Source organism: Mastomys coucha, unplaced genomic scaffold (assembly GCF_008632895.1).
Source record: "Mastomys coucha isolate ucsf_1 unplaced genomic scaffold, UCSF_Mcou_1 pScaffold1, whole genome shotgun sequence".
Lineage (NCBI taxonomy): Eukaryota > Metazoa > Chordata > Mammalia > Rodentia > Muridae > Mastomys > Mastomys coucha.
The window spans coordinates 91,070,932-91,081,333 of NW_022196891.1; the positions used below are offsets into that span (position 1 = coordinate 91,070,932).

Below are 10,402 nucleotides of genomic sequence, written 5' to 3' on the forward strand. Positions count from 1 at the left end.
TCATCCTGAGTGAGGTAAGCCAATCACAAAAGAACAAATACGGTATGCACTCTCTGATAAATGATTATGTTTATTTAGTGTGTTTTTAGAAACACTTGGCAAGGAATATTGCTGAGAATTGAGTTGAGTCACTATCATTGTAGGAACACTGTTTAAGAGAGTATGGTATGAACTGTGTTGAATTAGTGTCAGTGTGGGAATACTAGGCAAGAGAGGACACTGTGAATTATGTTGAATTAATGTTGGTTTAGGAGCACTATGCAGGAAAGGATGCTGTGAACTGTGCTGTATTAATGTGGTTGTAGGAACACTTTGCAGGAGTGGCAACTGTGAACTGGACCGAGTTAGTGTGGTTGTAGGAACACTATGCAAGAGAGGTGACTGCAAATTGTGTTAAATTAGTGTATCTGGAGTTGCATTAAACTGGAAAGGATACTCTGGACAGTACTGTGTTACTGTGGTTGTATCAACATTTTGCAAGAAAGGTAGCTAGGAACTGCATTGAGTTAGTGTGGTTGCAGGAAAGTTATGTAAGAGAGCACACTCAACTGTGTTCAGTTAGTTTGTCTGTAGTAACATTAGACAGAAAAGTATTCTGTGGACTTCATTGTATTGCTGGGGTTGTATTAACACTTGTGAACTGCACTGGGTTTAGTATGGTCGTATGAATACTGTGCAAGAGAGTTTACTGTGTATGTCTAGTTAGTGTGTTTGTAGTAACACCAAGAGAAGATGTTGTAAACTCTTATGTGTTATTGTTATTGTAGCAACACTAGACTAGAGAGAACTTTTTGAAATGTGTAGTTAGTGTGGTTATAGGAACCATAGGTAGAGAGAAGGTTGTGAACTGTGTTGAGTTAGTATCTTTGTAGGAACACTAGAGAAGAGAGGATGCTGTGAACTGTGTTGAGTTATTGTTGGTGTAGTAACACCAGGGAATATAGGCCATCTGAACTGTGTAGGCATTATGTGGTTAGGACACTATGCTTTATTCTGTGAACTGTTTGGTGATCTGTCTTGAATTACTATAGTTTTAGGAACACCAATCAAGAGGGCTCCCTACGTGTTGCATTGTGTTAGTGTACTTGTATGAACACTAGGCAAGAGTGGATGCTCTGTAGTGTGTTGCATAAGTGTGGTTGTAGGAAGAATAGGCAGAAGAGGACCCTGTTAATTTTGTTGTTTTAGTATAAGTGTAGGAGCACAAGGCAAGAAAGGACACTGTGATCTGTGTTGGGTGTAGTTGTATGTACACTAGGCTAGAGTGGGTACTGTGAACTGTGTTTGTGTTAGGGTAGTTTCCTAGGAATACTATGGAAAAGATGAGGTTGTGGATTCTGTAAGGATAGTATGGTTATTAGCACACTAAACAAGAGAGGATAGTGTTAATTTGCTGTTAGTGTGATTGTTAGAGAACTAAGCAAAAGAATACTTTGATGTGTGATTGGTTAGTATGTTTGTAGAAACACTAGGCAAGAGAGGATGGTATGAACTGCATTGAGTTACTTTTGTTGTAGGCATGATAGTACTGTGTGGAGATAGGGTGTTTGTAGGAACACGAGGCAAGGTAAGACATAGTTTTAACTATGTTGGATCAATTGATTGTAGAAACATTAGGTGAAAGAGAAAGTTGTGAATATCCTTGAATTAGTGCAGTTGTTGCAAGACTAGGCAAAAAAGACACTACGAACTGTGTTGTATTAGTGTGTTTTTAGCAACACTGGGGAAGATAAGAACCTGTGAACTGTATTGTATTTGAGTGCTTTTATATAGGTAAGAGAAGACTTTGTGAACTTTGCTGAGTTAGTTTAGTTGTAGAAACACTAGGCAAGAGAAGGGGTTGTGAGCTGTGTTTGTTATTGTTGTAGAACACTAAGAAAGTTAATGATGGTTTAGGAATACTAGGTAGGAAATGACATTGTAAACTGTGATGGTTCTTGTAAGACTCTCATCAAAAGAGGAAATTATGCCCAGTGTTAATGTAGCAACTGTTTTGTGTTATCTCTTTTGGGGTAGTGTAGTTTCAGAAAGACTAAACAACAAAGGACTCTGAACTGTCTTGAGTAACTCTGGTTTCATAAACTCTAAGGAAAAGAGAGCGCTGTATATTCAGTTATGTTAGTGTTTTTGCAGGAACACCAGGCCAGAAAGGACACTGTGCACTCCCCTAGGTTCATGTGACAGTCGTAATACTAGGGAAGAGAAGACCCTGTGAACTGTGTTGTATTGATGTAGTTTTGGGAACTGTAGACAAGAGTGGACACATTATTTATATTGAATTAGTCTGCTTATAGGAAGGTATGCAGGGTTACTGTAGTTTTGGACCATTATGTAAGAAAGAATGACATAAACTGTGTTTTATTAATGTGGTATAGAAACACCAAGCAAGATAGTGTGTTGTAAACTGTGTTGGGTTAGTAGGTTTGAATGAGTACTAAGCAAGAGCGAAAGGTATGAACTGAGAGGTACTAGTGTGAGCTTGAGAATTCTAGGCAAGAAAGGACACTGTGAACTACGTTAGTGAGGGTTTAGAAACACTAGGCTGAAATGATACTGTGAACCATGCTGGTTTATTTTAAGGAATACTAAGTAAGACTGGATGCGGAAGAGAGGAGGACACTGTGAACTGTTTCATTGGTGTTGCTTTTACCACACACTAAGTAAGAGGACACTGTTAACTATGTTGAGATAGTAAGGTTGTAGAAACACTAGGCAAACGAGGATGCTTTGAACAGTGGTTGGTTTGCTTGTATGTAGGAATACTAGGCTAAAGAGTACTATGTGAATTGTTTTAAGTTGGTATGGTTATAGGAACTAGACAAGAGAGGTCTCTGAACTGTTGGTTTATTATAATTTAGGATGAGTACACAAGAAAGGAAACTGAACTGAGTTGTATTAGTGTAATTTTAGGGAAGTTAGGCAAGAGAGGACACTGAAGGGTTTGGGGTTAATGTGGTATAGGAACACTAGGCAAGTAGGATGCTGCGAATAGTGCTGGGTTAGTGTGGTTAAAAGAACACTTGTTAAGAGAGGAAGCTATGAACTTCATTGTGTTGGTTTGAGTTTAGGGACACTATGCAGTGACTAGCACTGTGAACTATGTGTTAATAAAACTGGGAACACTAGGCAGGAAATAATGCTGTGAACTGTCTTGTATTAATTGTTTTTTGTTTTTGTTTTGTTTTGTTTGTCTGTTTTAGAAATTGACGCTATAAACTGTTTGAAGTAGTATTCTTAAAAGAACTTAAAAGTAGTTCTTTTAAGTTCTTAAGAGCAGTTAAAAGAACTTAAAAGAACTCAAAGGTAGTATTCTTAAAAGAACACTAGGTCAAATATACCAGACTGTCTCAACCCACCAACTCCTAAATAATGACACAGAGACTTACTATAATTTATTAAGTATAGGCCTTAGCTGGCTACCTCTTAGCTAGCTCATCTCACTTAAATTAACCTGACTGTTCTATTCTATGTCCTGCTATTTGGCCCCTTACCTCTCTCACATACAACTGGTCCTGGCACCTGCTCCTTCCACCTCTGAATCCCCTGCCTCCCAATTCTTCCCACAGTTCCTATCTCTGCCCAGGTATTCCACCTTTCCTGCCCTACTATAAGCTGTCAGCTCTTTATTAAACCAATCAGAAAGTGATAAAGAAGGATGTTTACAAAATATGATTCAGGTGTTGAGCAAGTAGACCAACAATACCAAAGTCTGGACAATATTCAGTACTCTGCTGGCACAGAAATCAATATTTAAATAATACAAAGTAGACCTTTACACAGTGCACAAGATTATTCCACCAGCCAGAGAGGATGCTGTGAATAGTTTTGTACTAGTGTGCTTGATGGAAAACTAGCCAAGGGAGAACACTGTGTACTGCATTGTTCTAGTGTGGGTTGAGGCCACTGTGACCTGTGTTGGTTCAGTAGTGTGGTGGAAACATTAAGTATGGACACTATGAGCTGTATGGTTTATGTGGATTGGGTATAATAGACAAGAAAGGATGCTATGAACTGTCGGGTAAGTGAGGGGATAGGAACACTAGGCAAGAAAGGACACTGTGAACTATGTTGGATTAATGTGTTTTAGAGAGCAATATGCAAGACAGGATGCTGTGAACTACGTTGAATTACTATCATTATATCTACCTTAGGCAATCTAGGATCCTGTGAACTGTGTTGAGTTACTACTGTTGTAGGAATCTTGCCAAGAGGGAATGCTGTGAACTTCGTGGAGTTTGTGTGGATGTAGGAACACTAGGCAAGAAAGGACTCTGTGAACTGAGGTAGTGTGCTTTTAGGAACACTGAACATAAAAGGATAGGCATGCTGTCATCTGTCTTGAGTTTGTGAGGCTGTAGGAACACTAGACAAGAGACAACCTTGTGTATTGCATTGTGTTATTGTAGCTGGAGGAGATAAGAGAGGAAAATAATGAATGAGGTTGAGTTAGAGTGGTTGTAGGAAAGCTAGGCAGGAGAGGATGCTGTGAACTATCTTGAATTACTGGGGTTATACTCACACTAGGCATGAGAAGGTGATTTGAACTGCCTTGATTTAATGTTGTTGTATAAACAACCAGGTAAGAGGCCATGCTGTGATGTGGGCTGAGTGTCACTGTAGGAACTCTGGTCTAGTGAGGATGATTTAAACTTTGTTGGATTTATATGGTTATAGGGACACTAGGTACAGTAGAATATTTTGTTCCATGTTTAGTTAGTGTCATTTAGTCTTGGTGAGGAGGCCTTGGTCTGAGGGTGTTTATGTCTCAAAGAGGAAAAACCCACTTACAAAGGGATTTAATGAAACAGATTTGGTGGGTTGCTGTCTAAGAGGCCATAAAAGAAGATGAGACCTAAAATCCAAACACAGAAACCATGCTTAGAGCACAGAACAGAGGAAGGAAGAGTCCATGCATAGAGGAAAGGGTTGAGAAAGCCAGGGGCAGTGATCTAGTGTCTTCCATATTCTCAAGAATGGCAATTTTACATTTAAAAAGTCTGGGAAGGTACCCCCAGAGGACTATTGGACCCCATGCTGAGTAGAGACTGTTACAGGATCAAGTACATGTCATAGAGTCACTAAGGAACCAGAATGCTTTGTACTTAGTATCCTCAAATTTCAATCTGAGTACAAATGATAATTGATCAAAGAGCAGCTGTGAATGACAGGTGATAGAGTGAGCAGCAAGGCTGAGAATCCAGGACAACACCTGGTGGCAAGACAGAACTAATGATTCTAGTCTGTGAGCCCCTCGGAGGCAGGAACTACAGGTGAGAAGCTGCCCTGTTAATGACCTAGTTATATCTGAAATGGTGGCTGTTCCATTCTTAGTATGGGTGGATCTGTGTCTACTATGGAGCAAAAGCAGCTGCAGGGGTAATAATGTAACACAAGTGAGCACAAAGAACTCAGAGACAAAAGATGAGCACATGAGCGTTTCTTCTTCCTTTTTATAGTTTTCAAGCAATGAATATTTCAAGTTACTAGACAAATTGGAATGAATAATGTGTAATAACTATCTCTATTAAGGTTATATCTGGGGCTCCAGATGTAGCTCAGGTGGTGAGCACTTGTCCAGCATGTGCAAGAGCCTAGGCTCTATCCTTAACATTGAACAGAGCCATGTCTAGTTCTGGAAATGAGTGCTAAAGAGATTCGAACTGGTTGGATAACTTGGAGACAAGAATAAAATTTAGGAAATGAAGATGGATGATGGTACTGAGATAGCTTTCAGAAACTTCCAGAGGATATGCCTAGACTCTGGGCTCTCACTTCTGACTCACAGCGATGGTGATGGTGAGAGTCCTTGCTCATGAGCTTGTAATAAAGACCCTTATGGGTCCACATTAGAATTGGCTTCTTGGTGGTCTTTGGGGTCCCTGTGACTTGGGCATACCAGCAATCACTATGTGAGTTTTAGGGGTTAAATTTACATCATCAGGCTTCACCAAAGTGATACTGTGGCTAGTGCCATTACCAGCTAAGACTTCTTGCCAGCCCTGATATTTTCCTGCTCTCTATGTTTCTGTCTCTGTCTCTGTCTCTGCCTCTGTCTCTGTCTCTACTCTGTCCTTGTCCCTCTCCTTTTTGCTCTCCATCTTCCTCTTCCTCCCTCTTCCCCCTCTCTCTTAGATGACCTGGTACTCATCAATTAACTCATTGCCAGAGAGAGTGCCACATTCTCTCTCTTACATATAAAGTCAGTCCAAATTCTCAAAAATACTATTCTGAAATGCCATTTTGGACAACACATTTTGAGGAGATAAAGAAAAAAAGGAAGTAATTTCAGAACAATAGAAAGAAACATGTAACCCAGAGTGAAGCTATGAGTCACAGACTGTAGGATTTGCAGAAGTCCCCAAGGAAGGGTAGAAGATGACGATTGGAAGAAATGTCAAAATCAGAGTTTAAAAGTACAAATTTCACTCTATTTTTCAGTCGAGGAAACAGATACTCTTAAAGTTATATTTAATCCTGTAGGCTGCCCAAGTGTTGGTGGCAGAGTTGTGGGCAACAAAACAAAACAAAACAAAAACAAAAACATGGCAGCAAAGTTAGGGAGGATGTCATAATAGAAGGAGATGCTGTCATGTCAATAGAAGTTCTAAGAACTGATGTCAATAGAAGGAGCTTTGTGAGCAAAGGTCAATAGCACAATAGTCTTTATTCCTTACAGTATCATCAAGCATGCACCCCATTTAGTGCCTGTGACAGCTCTATGATGTAAGTTATAGGCACTGTGGGTTTTTTCTGTTCTTTTTCTTTAAAGGCTGAGTAATATCATTTGTAAAACTCAATATCTTCTTTGGGGGCAGAGACCCTCCCTGAAGACATTAACAGTACAAGCAATAAGTAGATAGAACTATTCTCCCAATCATTGGGAGCCAGACCACCTAAGATGTAATCCCCCTTTTATAATGGTATCTTGATGCTGGGCAAACTTACTGGGCTTTTCTGTGTCCCAATTACTCATAGGTAAAAGTGGGGATCACAGACTGACCCCACAGAATTCTTGTGACATTAGATAATTTAATATGTTGAAATAACAGAAAAGAACTTAGTATGTAGTAAACACTCAATACATAATACCTTCTACCACCATTTAATTGTATAGAATGGCTGTATGTGGGGCCTGGGCTCATTATCCAGGACTCACTAGACAGACTTCTATTGACACAGGCTTTTGGGAGTGACAAGACCTTTTAGGATAAAGGTGTGCATTCTCTGGGGACCTAAGATGCCAGACACTCATTGTTCATCAAAGATGGATCTACGGCAGTGGCTCTGAGTCCAGTGACTGGTGCCAAAGAAGTTAAAGATTCTGAATCTTGTGAAACTATGCAGAACTGAAGCTGAGGTTATTAAGAATGATTAGAGAACAGCCAAAAAAACTGAAGAAAATGAGAAATTAAGAAAAAGTTAGTGGAAACGCCTGAGGGAGACATTTTCAAGAGAGAAAACAGCTCTCATGTTCCTTTGTCCAGAGTTTGTATAGAGCTATAAGAGAAGCTGAGCAAAGGCTGGGGTAATTACAGTGAGACTCGTTAGCTCTCTAAGCTACCCTGTCCTGAGCCAGGAGAATGATTGAAGCCCACCTCTGTCCACATCTGACTACAGCTTTGTTAATGACCTGAGTATCTGCTAGCCTTGCTCACTTGGCCGGTTTTAGTAGCTACAACCTAGCAGGTTAATTTTACTAAGCTCTTTTGTTCTCACATTTACTTGATTATCTTGTAGATTTACCCTGGTAGAGAGGTAACTGTCACAGCCACTGAAATTTAACTGTAGTCTTTCATGGTTACCTCTTGTCTGCAGGATGGTCTGGAGTCTCTGTTGTAAAATAAATGTAGGTTTCTTCTTGTTAGGAACCAGTCTTATAGTTTAGTCTGTCTCAATCAGCTGCACTGGAAGCACAAATTATGAAATGACAATAGTGTTTTACATCTGTCCTTTCATTATTACTCCTCCTGTCTGTTGGTTGGTTGTCTCATACCCAACTATAAGCACCTCATTCATCATCCTCAGGGTTCCAGAATTTGCTGTGTGGATTCTTAAGTTTCCTTTGAATCACAGCCTCGATTTTTGACACAACATATGTGAGCATATGTACTGTTTTTAATCACAGGACTTTCCCCTTACTATCCACAGAGAACTAGGCCCTGCTACCATCATGTGGTAACAGGAGAAAGCAGGAACTACCAAATAAAAGTCCTTCTATGTTAGTACCCCCATCCCACCCCCACCCCCCTTGCGGTATCCACAGCAGCAGCCATCACTATCATCAGTTTGTAAGGACATCACTGTCAGCTTTGGATTGCTGGCACCTCCTAGTCTACTCAAATCCTGTTAGGAAGTGTCTTATCTCTTCAAATGCTCATGAAGTATCTGCTGCTTCTGTTTAAGAATACTTCTATATAATATTCAATAATTTTGGGGATCTTAGCAATAAAGAACTTGTTGAAGTTCAGTGTAGACACTAGGATTCCAATCTAGGTTCTTTTCATTTTAAAAATTTGCTCTTGTGTGAAATGGTATTCTTCAATAGACTCTAGGCTTTTCAAGTGTATCCTGTATACAGGAATCGTCTGTATGGAGCCCTAACTGGTAGTCTTCTGTGTGCACCCTGTTCTTGCTACCAGAATTATTGCCCTTCAGTTTTGTCAATTGTATACATTTTCTGTTGCTGTTATTTTCTTAGACACACACATATAGACACACACACACATGTATGCATGGGGTAGATGGTGATCAATATCACAGCTGTTGATATACATGGTTGTACTAGTTTCCTGTCTCTGGTGGATCATATTTACACAAACTAGCTTAAAAGCATGAATAGTCACAGCTCAGATCTCAGACGTCCAAAATAAAGGGCTCAATACAATTGTTTCCTCCTGGAGTCCTCAAGAAGTCTGCCCTTTGCCTAGTTCTTGATGGTGCCTATGAATCATGGCATCTTTGTATTAACTCCCCCCTTCACCCACATTCTGCCTGTGTGCCTTCTCTTTGCTTCCCTAAATGGCTCTCTCTTTCTCTCACAGAGTCCAACCTAAGTCAATAGAGTCTCTTTTGAAATGAGTGTGGGACCAAAATTTGTAGCTCCGCATAAAGGTATGCTCACAAGAATAGAGTTAGGCATTGAATGGATCCTGTTCAGTGATATCTAACTCAGCACTGGTGAGGAAAATTAAAGCATGATGACATATACTCAGAGTACATATGAGTATAGCTTCAAAGGAGAAAACATACTGGGTATATGAAGAGAACATATCCAGGACAATGGATGATTTGCAGGTCAATTGCTGGATGGCTTGTGTGATCCTTCCTGGTAGATTATGGACCTATACTGACAGACACCACTGTCACTTCCTCCCTCTCCACCTTGAGCAGCCTTACAGAAATGAGCTCCCTGAATCCTTCCTCATGAGCAGTGTACACACAGATGTTTTTGGGATTTGCCAATTTGCAGCAAAGGTACATTCTTTTCACATCTGATGACTTGTGAGTCGGAACTGTCTTTGTCAGCTCTGTTTCTGTGAGTCACCTGGTCATAAAAGTTTTTGTTGGTTTATTCATCTTTTTCTTAATTTGTGGTCACGGTCCATGCATTTTCTATGTTCTTGGAAATTTTCCCAGTGATAATCATTATCCTGACCTTTCCAATAGAGAAGTTTGAGTGCTAAGTCTTATCTATGTGTTTCCATGTTTCTGTATTCCCTGACATGTTTGTAGCATTACATTTACATTTTCCTTTTTTATTTAATTCTTGGACATGATACAGCAGTGTGGATTTACTTTCCCAAGGAATGGCTGATTTCAATTCATTATTGAGTAGTCAATACAAAGTAATGGCAGACTGTAGACCATGGGGCAGCCTCTGTCAGCCCCTGTCTTACTGAAACATTGCTGCTTGCTCTGTGTTGTGTGTAGTTGTTCTCTCACTACCATGCCAGACCTGAGCAGTTATAATTGAGACCATGGGGCCCACAAAGCCTGAACAATTTGCAATCTTGTCCTGGAATAGAAGCTCTCTGAGCCCTCCCTTCTTGCCACCCCCAGTACTTCCTTATGTATTGGGAGAGCCATCCTGTGTAATGATTCCTCTCGAGTTCTATTTTGCTCCACTGAACTACAAATCCATTTTTGGGTCAATGGTATCCCATATGATGATTGGTTCAGAATCTGTAGTGGTAGCTGATATGGCAAATGCCTCTTGTATTCCTTTTTTAAAAAATTTCTACTCTTCTTCACATACTGCTTTATTTACAGCCAGCCCTCTGAACTCTGTGTCGATGGGCTCAACCAACTGTGGATAAAAAAATATTTTAAAGTTGTGTTTGTATTGAACATGTGAAGACCTGTTTTGTTGTCTTTATTTTCTAAGTAAACACCCATGCTATCC

At 40.0% G+C, this 10,402-nt stretch overlaps 1 long non-coding RNA gene across 1 annotated transcript in view; it reads right to left on the reverse strand.

Moving 5' to 3' along the window:
- The window catches only part of LOC116071960, a 22,380-nt gene extending 14,303 nt beyond the window's left edge, over positions 1-8,077 (reverse strand). Inside the window, exon 1 of the long non-coding RNA XR_004111256.1 lies at positions 7,803-8,077. This is a non-coding gene — a long non-coding RNA (uncharacterized LOC116071960). The remainder of the gene's footprint in view (positions 1-7,802) is intronic.
- Between the last annotated feature and the right edge of the window lie 2,325 nt (positions 8,078-10,402).